At 40.5% G+C, this 10,597-nt stretch overlaps 1 pseudogene; it reads left to right on the top strand.

The window, feature by feature from the left end:
* The first annotated feature begins 3,806 nt into the window (after window positions 1-3,806).
* On the top strand, window positions 3,807-5,059 carry LOC148142498 (uncharacterized; annotated as a pseudogene).
* The last annotated feature ends 5,538 nt before the right edge of the window (window positions 5,060-10,597 follow it).

The following is a 10,597-nucleotide window of genomic DNA, read 5'->3' as shown; positions in this document are numbered from 1 at the left end:
GAATATAATCTGGCATCACTTGATTTTTGACCTTATCCACCCCAGTCCAACTCCGGCACCTCTACATCTTGAAAATTCCAGGCCTCTATTGAATTGACACACTGTAGTGGTGGAAGTACAGCAATGTTACAAATTAGTTTAACAGTAAGAAAAGGATGTTGATTCCTGATGGGCTGAGAGGTTCCAGCTGACTGAATGCAGTGTTCATGTCAATTGTGACAAAACTATGGCTTTAAGAGGTGTCTTTTATCCTGTTTTGTTTTGAAGAAAGGTTAATACGGAGGTGCTGAGCAGTCAACTCCAAAGCTAATAAAGAAAACAGATTGTGAGGACTTGGTTTTTTTTAAAGTTGCAACAATAGAAGCAGCCTGAATGGGTGGGGTCAAGCTTCCACAGAAGCAGGATTTTTAGTTTTAGTTTTTCATTAGCAGATGTGGGGTCTTGAAGCTGGGTGTGGAAGCTGTTACTTCTCTCTCAGTTACAGCTAAAAGTTGAGGTTCTCTTCCTGCTGCTCATGTGAGACAATACTTTAATTTGCCTCTGCCAATGGTGTGGTTATGGGATGTTATTGCATTGGAACAGTTGCTGCTTAGTAATTAAATAATCTATTATTCTGTTACGTTTTCCAATAGAGATAAGTTATTCTGATTTCTTCTTTCTTTTGTTGTCTTTTAACAATAGTGTATGGATGAGGTGTTTCCCTTCAGGTTTGGGAGTTTGACCAATTGAATTGCATCTGGAAAGCAACACCTGGCACTTGTCTTTAAAATAAGAAAAAGTAAATGGCTAGGCTATCTTCTTCATATATTTTAAGGGGGTTTGGTCTAGTCCATAACACAGTTGAGCACCATCAGGTATCACCAGTTCTGAGGAAGGGTTACTCAACCCAAAACATTAACTTTCATTTCTGTCCAAGATGTTACCAGACCTGCAATTTCTGTTTTTGTTTCTATGCACCATCTTGGCATTTACTCAATATTTGAAATGCTGGCTCTTTAATGGCCAGCAGATTGTGCATTCTAGCTGGGAGATGTTTTTAAAAGTGTTTTCATAGGAAGCTTGGAAGACTACTTTGCACTGAATGTATTTCACCCATTGGCAATGTTTGTCTTTGATTCAAAATCTATGCCAAGTTTACATTTGGCTTCACATTGATGCATGTTGTTTACATTTCATTAGTAGTGAGAGCAAGGAATCAAGTTAGCCAGTTCCAAATCCAGGCTCACAGATGAAAATGCCTCATAAAATATCCCAGACATGTAAAACACAAAAGCTAGCTGGATCCAAAGAACATGCAAGAGAAGTGATGTCAGACTCCTGCAGAGCACCGGACCATGTGTCACAACATCACTGAAGGACTTCCTCAGTGAAATCCTTGGTCTAAACATCTTCCTTAATGACTTTTTGTACAATCAAAGACATGGAAAGGGCTTTTCCCAGACCATTCCACAATGTTTAACTCATTCAGAACACTAATGACCACTGCAGTACCACCCATGAATGGAACTGGACAGAACTCCATACGAAAAAAGCCACATAGAAAATAGGAATGGTATAGGCTATTCGGCCCCTCAAGCCTGCTCCACCATTCAACAGGAACAAGGCTGACCTGCCCCAGATTTCAACGACAACTCTTCATTCATGCGACATAGCCCTCAACTTCCTGATATTTCAAAAATCTATGTACCTCAACTTCAAAGGAGGCCAAAATTGTACATAGTACTCTTGGTGCGACCTCACCAACACCCTGTCGGGTTGTAATAAGGCTTCCCCATTTTCAAAGTTGAGACATGTGGTACTGAAGAAGCACAGCAGGTCAGGCAGCATCCGAAGAGGAGGAGAGGCGATGTTTCGAGCATAAGCCCTTCATCAGGAATGTGGGGGAGGGTGGAGGGAAGGAGATGGGGGTTGAGAGATAAGTAGGTGGGGTTGGGGGAATGGTAGCTGGGAAGGCGATCGGTAAATACAAGTGGGAGGTGATGGTGATAGGTCAGAGCTGAGGGTGGAGTGGATAGGTGGGAAGGAAGATGGACAGGTGGGACATTTTCAAACTCCAACCCTCATGCAAATACGCCAAAATTCTCTTTGTTTTCTTAAATACCTGCTGCCAACTACAATGTTTCATCCACAAGAACACCCAATTCCCTTTGTACTGCACTTTGTAGACTCTTGCTCCATTTCAATAATAGTCTGCTTTTCGACTGTGCTCCTACTAAAGTGCATGATCGCACACTTTCCTAAATTAAACTACATCTCCATTGTGCAGAAGGTACAAACGCTCAAACACACTTACTACCAGATTCAAAAACAGCTCCTTCCTTGTGTTATTAGATTTCTGAATAGACCTCTCAAATTTCAAATTTAATGTTGGCCTCACTGTTGGTGCACCTTCTCTGCAGCAGTAACATTGTATTCCTCGATCTGTTCTATTACCCTAATGCACTTTGTATGGTGTGGTCTGGCTGTACTGCAGGCAAAACAAAACCTTTCATTGCAGCTCAGTGTGTGTGACAATAATAAATCAAATCAAATAAAAAAAATTGCCATGCTTTGCCCGCTCACTCAACTTATTTATATCTCCTTGCAGATTCCATATATCTTCATCACAACATCCCTTCCAACTATTTTTCTAGGGTCAGCAAATTTGGATACATTATACTCCATCCCCTCCTCCATTTCATTAATACAGTGATAATAATAGAGCAAACAACTGAGCCCCTGGGACTGATCCTTGGGGAACTCCACTAGTTATTTTATTACAACCTAAAAAAGACCATTTATCCTGATTCTTTCACTTCTATCTGTTAACAAATCCTCAATCCATTCTGATACATTATCCAAGGCCATGACCTCCAAATTTGTGCAATGATCTTTTCTATGGCACCTTTGAAAGTCTAAGATACTGTACATCTTCCAGTTCCACTTTATTAACGCTACTTGTTACATCCTCAAAGATGGAAATGTGTTGCTGGAAAAGCGCAGCAGGTCAGGCAGCATCCAAGGGAACAGGAGAATCGACGTTTCGGGCATAAGCCCTTCTTCAGGAAGATCCTCAAAGATCCCTAGCAAACTTGTAAAACATGCCTCACCTTTCACAAAACCATATTGATCCTGATTGTGATACATTATTCTAAATTCCCAGCTATTGCTTTTTTAATAATAGATCCTTTGTTAATCATAGGTAGTTCATCCATTTCACAGAGTTGTCTTTTTTGACCAGAATAAGTTTTTGCTGCACTTTATGAAATATCTGGTTGTTTGCCATTGATTTTCCCCTTAGTTTATTTTCCCATCCCACTTTAGCAACTTTTTCTTCATATTTCTGTCATTGTCCTTATCTAAGTTGAGAGCATTGATTTGAGACCTGAGTTGCTCTTTAACAAATTGAATTTGAAACTCTACTATGTTGAGATGGCTACTTCCTAGCGGGTCCTTCACTGAGATCTCTTATTAATTCTACCATAATCCAGTCGGTTAATGTTACAATGTTATACTCTGCAGATCACGACTGTAACCTAAGCCGCTCTACAACACTTAAAGTCTACTTAAATATGGAAGGATGAGATGACAAAGTAACACCAGAGTGGATGTACATTTGCTTGCTGGGCTGGAAGGTTTGTTTTCAGAGGTTTCGTCACCATACTAGGTAACATCATCAGTGAGCCTCTGGTGAAGCTCTGGTGGTATGGCCTACTTTTTATTTATGTGCTTACGATTCCTTGAGTTGGCGATGTCATTTCCTGTGATGATGTCATTTCCTGTTATTTTTCTCAGGGGTTGGCAAATGGGATCCAAGTTAATGCTTCTAGGAATTCTCATGCATGTCTCTGTTTGGCTTGACCTAGGATGGATGTGTTGTCCCAGTCAAAATGGTGTCCTTCCTCATCTGTATGTAAAGATACTTGTGAGAGTGAGTTATGTCTTTTTGTGGTTAGTTGATGTTCATGTATCCTGGTGGTTAGTTTTCTGCCTGTTTGTCCAATGGGGTGTTTGTTATAGTTCTTGCAAGGTATTTTGTAAATGACATTAGCTTTGCTTGTTGTCTGTGTAGGGTCTTTCAAGTTCATGAGCTGCTATTTTAGTGTATTAGTGGGCTACCATGCCAAGAGGTCTGAGTGGTCTGGCAGGTAGCAACACTTACCAACAAGTGGCGATAGATCTGACCCCACAACTAGAGAAACGAAACACAGCCCTTCTCAAAAAACTTCAGAGATCTGGAGAAATAAATAAGACTGACTTCCAAACAATGAAACCAGACAGATCCGACTCACCACGTTTCTATGGATTAACCAAAATTCACAAACCAGGAGCCCCCCTCAGACCCATAGTCTCACTACCTGGAACACCAACTTACAGATCGGCCAAGGAGCGACACCAAAGACTAAAACATTTAGTAGAAGACTCACACCACTCCATCCACTCCACCCAAGAATTCCTGAAGACCATCAAAGACTCCAAGATAGAAGAGGATGAAATAATGGTCTCCTTTGATGTAACAGCCCTGTGCACATCCATCAACATCAACCTGGCCAAGGAAACACTGATTACCCTATTAGAAGAACCAAAGACACATACACCAAACACCACCAACGTCATCAGCAAGGACAGTATTGTCAAGCTAGTGGACCTATGCCCCACTACCCACTCCACCTTCAACAACAAAATCTACAGACAAACCAACAGAACACCCATGGGATCACCGATATCAGGGTTCTTAGCAGAGGCAGTAATGCAGAGACTCAAACAAACAGCTCTACCAACCATCTAACCTAAATCTTGGGTCAGCTATGTGGATAACACCTTAGTCATCACTAAACAAGACAAATCAGAGGAAACCTTCAAGACCATCAACAATATGGTTATTGGCATAAAATTCACTAAAGAGGAAGAAAACAACAACAAACTGCCATTCCTAGATGTCACAGTACAGCGAACAGCCAATGGGGAATTTCAAACCAGCGTCTACAGGAAAACAACACATAAGGACCAAATATTGAACTACAGAAGCAATCATCCCAATGCCCACAAACGAAGTTGCATTAGAACATTATTTCAATGAGCCACCACACATTGCAGCACACAGGAACTACAAAGAGCAGAGGAAAATCACTTTTACAGTGTATTCAAAAAGAACGGGTACCCAATGAACACAGTCCACCGATTTCTCAACAACAAACCCAAACAAGCAGACAAAACATGTCCAGAAACCCTAGCCACTCTCCCCTACATCAAAGACATCTCAGAAATGACTGCCAGACTACTCAGACCTCTTGGCATCATGGTAGCCCACAACCCAACCAACACACTAAAACAGCAGCTAATGAACTTGAAAGACCCTATACAGAAAAACAAGCAAAACTAATGTCATTTACAAAATAACTTGCAAGAACTGTAACAAACACTACGTTGGACAAACAGGCAGAAAACTAGCCACCAGGATACATGAACATCAACTAGCCACAAAAAGACATGAACCACTCTCACTAGTATCTTTACATACAGATGAGGAAGGTATGGAATGAGCTGCCAGAGGATGTGGTGGAGGCTGGTACAATTGCAACATTTAAGAGGCATTTGGATGGGTATATGAATACGAAGGGTTTGGAGGGATATGGGCTGGGTGCTGGCAGGTGGGACTATATTGGGTTGGGATATCTGGTCGGCATGGACGGGTTGGACCGATGGGTCTGTTTCCATGCTGTACATCTCTATGACTCTATGACTGGGACAACACATCCATCCTTGGACAAGTCAAACAGAGACACACATGAGAATTCCCAGAAGCATGGCATTTCAACCGGAACTCTATCAACAAACACATTGACTTGGATCTCATTTACCACCCCCTGAGAAAAAGAACCAGAAATGACATCATCACAGTAAATGATGTCAACAACCCAAGGAAACCTAAGCACAAAAATAAAAAGTGGGCCATACCACCAGTGCTTCACTGGAGGCTCTCTAATGATGTTACGTACTACGGTGACAAAACATCTGAAAACAAACCTTCCAGCTCAGTGAGCAAACTTACATCCAGAACCCCAACCAGAGCTATAAATCATCTCAAAATTTGCTAACACCAGAGTGCTAGCTAAAGTCAAAGTTATTATAATTCAAGAGGACCATAACGCTACTTTCTCATTGGATATCTTAAAGGTCACCATGCCTCAGGTGAGGGGAGAGGTTGAGAAAGTAGGCCATTCAAGGTGACTTCAGCTGGTACAGGAATTTTACCCACACTGTTGGCATCTCTTTGCATTTCAAACCAGCCATCCAGTCACTACCACAGAAGGCTATGAGGCCAGGTCATTGAGTATATTTAATATGGAGATAGATAGCTTCCTAACCGTAAAGGGGATCAAGGATTATGGAAGAAAGTGGGAAAATAGGTTTGAGAAACTTATCAGCCTTGAATGAATGGCAGAGCAGACTCAATGGGCTGAATGGCCTAATTTCTGCTCCTATGTCTTATGGTCTTATGGTCAACTGAACTAACCAACCCCTAAGCCAGTGTTAGCTACTGAACATCTCTATCAAGAGACTGCCTAGCTTTCACCATCATTAAATTCTCCACAACTATCCAACTATCATTAGATAGAAGGTAAATCAATCTAAAAGAGCAGAAGGGAGACCAGTTACTTGAGTTGTTCTCCTCTACATCCTTTAATAACTCCTCACCATCTGCAATTTATGCTCAATTTATCTGACCAGGCACAGTTACATCTCTGAAGAAGCTTGGCATGATTGAGCAGATCGTTTGATTGCTCCCTGGTGATTTGGCAAGATGTCACTTCATTCCACCATTAGTGAACCAATGCTGTAGTATGTGACCTACAGGATGCACTATAGCATCTCATTTAGATTATCTCGACAACACCAATTGCCTCTGCAAGTTCTACCAACTTGAATAAATAAAGCACAAACTATGAGAACACAATTAGCTTCTTTAAGGCATGCAATGATTGCTAAGCCATTGTTATCATTGGCTCAAGAGCCTGCAAGTCCAGAGCCACAGCATTATAGGAGCACCAGTTGCAGATGCACTGTAGAAGTTCAAGGATAAAGTTCACCATCAATCCACTCAGAGAAGCTAAGACAATCAAAGGCAACATTGGCAAATGGACCCCTCCTGAAAACAAAATTTTAAAGGCTGCTTATCAACTCTAGTTTTTCTTTTCCTCTTATTTTACATAGGACATTCCTCAAGATATTTGAAGAATCCTTTTCATTGCTACCACAGTGAAGGAGCAGAAAGTATTTGGGGCTAGGTGGTGCCATATACTATTCAAAAGAATAACAAATATCAGGCAGCAAGCTGCAAGCTCTAATTCAAGCTCATGGCTCTGTTAGTCTTCATCAACTGCTCAAGATTCTTCCTCGTGTTTCATTATGCTATTTGAATCGTTCAATTGAATTACAGCCTCACATATAGAGTCATAGAGATGTATAGCACGGAAACAGAACCTTCGATCCAACTCGTCCCTAGTTACCCTTTTGTCCTTAACTATTTGTAAAAACCCTTTGGATTCTCCTTAATTCTACTTGCCAAAGCTATCTCATGTCCCCTTTTTGCCCTCCTGATTTCCCTCTTAAGTATACTCCTACTGCCTTTATACTTTCCTCAGGATTCACTCAATCTATTCTTTCTATACCTGACATATGCTTCCTTCTTTTTCTTAACCAAACCCTCAATTTCTTTAGTCATCCAGCATCCCCTATACCTACCAGCCTTTCCTTTCACCCTAACAGGAATATCCCTGCCCATTATCTATTATATTGTTTTCCATTACTGTTGGTGGCTGGTTTTATACATTTATTTTTTTCAGTGTTGAAGTAAATGAATATTAGAGCATAGAATCTGCCTGTTGTCTTCATTATTCCTTATACTTCAATTGGTTAAGGCCACCAAATGATGGAAGGGTGTGAGCTAGCTAATAATGCATAAAGCAATTTCTAGGAAGTGAAACAGGAGTAAGTATTCACCCTCCAAATTTTTTCTGCCACTCATTGGATCTGCTCTTACCCCTATCTACCTACCTTAGTTCCATAGCACTTCATACACCTCGTATCAATCACAGTATTAACATTTTTAAATTGGTCTAGCCTCTTGCCAATTTGGTCAGTCAAGTCATTAAAGAACAAAAGACAGGTTAGTGTTTCAGATGGGACTATCCTTTTTTAATACTGCTACATATTTCCAGCAGGATACTACCCTGTTGATCAATTGCTTAACAACGGGGTTTCATTGATGTGGCCTCCATTTTGAAATGTTCTGATCCACTAGAACACTGAAAAATTAATATTTTAAAATGAACCACAATAAATTTTCAGAAACCTATTTAATCAGCACAGCTTTGGTTGGATTGTGTTTTTGTACATGAACTGCCTTGTTGCACAGCATCAGGTACAATTCCATATCCATCTTTGGCTGGTCCCAAGGGGCTCCCTTAATCAGCTCTAACCCTATGTCAAAGTAAATGCATCTGATAATTGGATCTCGAAAGAAAATGTTGTACAATAATGGAAGACCCACAGCACTTCTGAATTTATGCAGAAATAACACTGACAAGCAAAGGGAAATGAACTGCATCTGTCAAATGTAGGTCAAGTATTATAAAGTACAACAAACAAGGATGACATAGATATACTTCTGAATTAAAGAAGTTCTTGGGTGCAGATGATACGCTGGTGACTGTAAAAGATCTTCTGGTCTATTACCGTAGATACATTTCTGGAATTGAAAAAAAATTATATCTTTTCCTGCTTTTGTAATGTAAACAGCATAGCCACAGCCCATTTACACTACAGAGGCATATGCAATTCGAGACTTATTTATCTAAATTGAATTCAGTAACTCTGAAGCACTAATCATTGGGAATTGGCAGCTGGGACTCAGTTGAATTGGTTGAGAGAGATGAAATTACAATTTAGCCATGGGAATGATGCAACAGGAGAGAGACCTCGCAATCTCAATGGCAACCTCAGCTAATGATGGGGTTTTGATTTGATGTACGTGTGCCAGGATGATTTACACGGGTGGAGATCAAATCAGGCACTCACCCCCATCAGGCACCCTCACCCATCATTCAGATTCAAATAGTTGCAGATGTAGACCTCAAGAGCTCAGGTCTACTTGCTATGTAGCCTTTCCACAATGGCATGTCCTACGTGTGATTGCAAATTATGCTGCAAGTTAAAGTTGTGCTTGGAACAGTTCACATCTTGTTAACTCACTTCATTGGAGCTTTCTCACTCTTGCACTGGATGTGGTCATCACTGGCTAGCCAAGTATTGACTGTCCAACCACAAATGCTCTTGAGAAGGTGGTGGTGATCTGCCTTCTTCGACTGCTGTAGTGTAGGTACCCCCCAACCTCAACCCCAACAATAAAGTGATGGTTTCAGGACTTCAACCCAATGACAGGAACAGCGAGATAGTTCCAAATCTGGATGGTGAGTGACTTGAAGGGGAACTTGAGGGAAGTGGTGGTCCTTTACATCCACTACCCTTGTTCTTCTAGGTGGTAGGTTTTGGAACGCGTTACCAAAAGATCAAATTGGCAAATTGGCTATTACCAGCACACAGGGATTCAGTCCATCATACTTGTGCTGAGTTTATGATTCACTCTTACAACATCTTTCTTGACAATGTTTAAGAATACTGTTAGATGATGGACATGAAAGGCCTGGAAATGTTTGGAACGAAAGAACTCAAGAGCAGATTGGCCTCCTTTTGCATCATAACAATTCTACGATATGTGACGATTAAGGCCAAAAGAGGAAATTAATCACAAACAAAGGAGTCAACTTAGTTCCATTGCTAGAGTCAACGCCACAGAACCAGAAAGTTGTTGGAAGCCTTTGTGAATATTTGATCGCACAATATACATTGATCCTCAGTGTAGCATTAAAGGGGTCCTGCATTGTCAGAGATGTTATCCTGGCTTGTTCAAAGGATCTAGAATGTTTCATGACATCATACAAAGATGATGAACAAAGTTCACTAAGAAAACATAGCCAATATCATTGAAATCTGACTACTGACCATTCATCTATGGGTTGTTTGTGTGACCTTGTTGTGCATAATACTCTGTTTGCATTAAAACAGTCAAACATCACAAAGGGGAGGCATTAATAAATACTTAGGGCCAACTGCCATAACATCTGGGTAAAAATAAATGGTTTGCTTCCAGTTTTAGGTGTTAGGTTTTACGTCTTGGAGATAAGCAAAGATGACACAGCAAATCCTACGTCTCAACACAAGATTAAAACATTTACGACTACAAGTTTACAGCTTCCTACTTTAGCTGAATTTCTAATTTTTTTAATAGACCAACCTGAACTCATGGGGAAATAGCAAACAGTTAACGGGTGCAAACAATCAAACAACTGAACACAACTCATATGTGCTTCACAACGTATGATAGGAGGAACGGGGGTATAAACAAATCAATTTCTTTTCGTTTCTTGGGAAGCACTCAGATACAGTTGGCAAATGCTTGGTTACATACAGCAAAAATTGGAACATTCTGCTATGTGGAAACAAAGTGTGAAGATATTTTCTCTTCTAAGTACTGACATAACCAACATTATTGTTC

The sequence above is a fragment of the Chiloscyllium plagiosum genome, unplaced genomic scaffold (assembly GCF_037043375.1).
Source record: "Chiloscyllium plagiosum isolate Xiang-an unplaced genomic scaffold, Cpla_swu_hap1 HiC_scaffold_28, whole genome shotgun sequence".
Taxonomy (NCBI): domain Eukaryota; kingdom Metazoa; phylum Chordata; class Chondrichthyes; order Orectolobiformes; family Hemiscylliidae; genus Chiloscyllium; species Chiloscyllium plagiosum.
The sequence above is the reverse complement of the archived record's forward strand: the minus strand, read 5'-3'. Positions and strand labels throughout refer to the sequence as shown.